Genomic DNA, 2,255 nt, shown 5'->3' on the forward strand with positions numbered 1-2,255 from the left:
ACCTGAGCTCCCTGGTCCTTTACGGAGCTCAGGCCATTCCCGTCCGGCTAAAGATTCTTCTGGACCGACTCTACAGCGTCCTAACTCCAGAACAGGTACCAGGAACGTTTATTATATTGTCTATTATCTACGATTGATGTGTAACAGATTTGTATAGATGACTTTCTGTCTCCTTCAGGTCGGCCACATTCTGCACACACTCGGCTGGAGTTTGGGGGATTATGTTAGAGGATACATGCTGCAGGTAACGTATCAATATAAGCTTTATTTATAATTATATATATCGGCTATGATCCCATCCCAGCTCCCTCTTAGGTTCATTTCTCTCCAGTTCCCCAGTGGGAAGGTGTTGGACCACTGGTTGATGGTGACGCCCGAAGAAGAACTGCTCATCCTCAAACAGTTCCTTCGCTTTGGTGAGACACGCCCCATCGTGGAGTTGATGACGCTCCAGTGTCTGGTGGCTGTCGGTCGCCTCTCTGATCCAGAACCAAACCCGAAGAGCTGCCAGTCCGATGTTGACGCGTTCATCGAGCGTAACAGAGGAGCGTTGAGGAACACGAGAGGAGATTCACGTTTAGTCGCCGGCGTCTGTCGTTTCAAGAAAAACATTCCTGCTGAACACAACGACGCCGTCCACCAGTCTCTGCTTCTGCCTTTCCACTTTCCCTGTTTGGTTCCTCCCACTAAGGTAATGAAATTGCTTTCTCTTCAAACCTTCTTTGTTCCACAACCTGCAAAACTTCTTATAAACCTCCTCTTTATTCTTTCATCAGGATCCCTGTAAGGTAACACAATGTCTACAGAAGTTCAGCGCGAACAAACTTTCCGACAGACTCAGGCAGGAACGAAGTCGACAAGAGAACGAATGTGAACCGGCTTTAAAAATCAAAGCAGACCCTGACAGGCCAAACCCAGCGCAGTCGATATGGCATCAGGACCAGGATGTCGACCTTCAAGGGGGCCTGGCCAAACAGGAGTACACCTCCTCGCTCTCTCCTTCCTTAAACTCCTCTCTTATCGCTTCTTCTTCCTCACGTCATCCGTCAGTTTCCTCCTCTCCTCAGAAGATGTCTCAAAAGATTCAAAGCTCCTCCTCCTACTCTCTGAATCCTCTCCCATCCTTCTCCTCCTCCTTCCTCTGTCCTCTTCCTACCTCCTCCTCCTTTTCTTCCTCTCTCCACCCTCTCCCCTCGTCCCTCTGCTCCTTCCCTTCTCTTTCACCTGCCGGAGGTCGGAAAGGGCGGGTCTGCTGTGGCGTTTGTGGGAAAAGCTTCTACGACAAAGGTAATAATGTGTCTCCAGTTCTAATCTTTTGTCTTGAGGCTCCAGAGAGTTTAACTTTAGGTCCGGGGAGCGCTATAGCTCACCTGGTTGAGACTACGCTCCCCATGTAGTCCTTACCATGTCTATCTACAGCCGTCCTGTCAAATAAAGGCATACAAATCAAATAAAAACTTTAGGTCCTGTGCTGATCTTTTATTTTGGGGTTCCACAGGTCTCAATTCAAGGTCTTCTACTGATCTGCAGACATTAAACTAAATAATTTTACTAGTTGTGACGTGTTTGTCAGAAAGGAATCTGTTGTTGTCTCATTGCTCGTCCTCAACCGACCGTTCTCCCTATGTTTGTGCAGGAACGCTGAAGATCCACTACAACGCCGTCCACCTGAAGATCAAACACCGCTGCACGGTGACAGGCTGCACCATGGTCTTCAGCTCGCTGCGCAGCCGCAACAGACACAGCGCCAACCCAAATCCACGGCTGCACACCGGCGGCGGCGGCAGAGCACGCGCACAGAAACACCAAAATGGAAACGCCGACACACAAAGACAAAAGTGCTTCGCAAAACGACGCTACACGGCCACGCTGAGCAGAGAGATCAGCGGTCGATGTGGCAACAGGACGCTCCACACAAAGTAACGCGTTCACGGCCCTGCAGCAACGGGTTTAAACTCCAACATGGCTGCAGGAGACCAACACGCCCCCTCTCAAGCCGACTCTCCTCCTCCTTCTCCTCAATCCCGCTGCCACAAAACACCCAACCAGATACTTCAGCAATGAGTGGATCCACCTACAGAGTCCAACATAGCCCCGCCTCCTCCTCTCCTCCCAGCTCGCAGTGCTCCTGCGGGCTCCCTCCCTCCCTCGTCCTGGCTCGGTTCCCTGGCCTGCTGCGGAGAAAACCAAAAACCGTCAACCCCGCGACACCGACACGTGCGGATGCGACCCGGTACCACGCACCTGAACTGCGT

The sequence above is a fragment of the Morone saxatilis genome, unplaced genomic scaffold (genome assembly GCF_004916995.1).
Source record: "Morone saxatilis isolate NCDOM2014 unplaced genomic scaffold, NCSU_SB_2.0 Contig4, whole genome shotgun sequence".
NCBI lineage: Eukaryota > Metazoa > Chordata > Actinopteri > Moronidae > Morone > Morone saxatilis.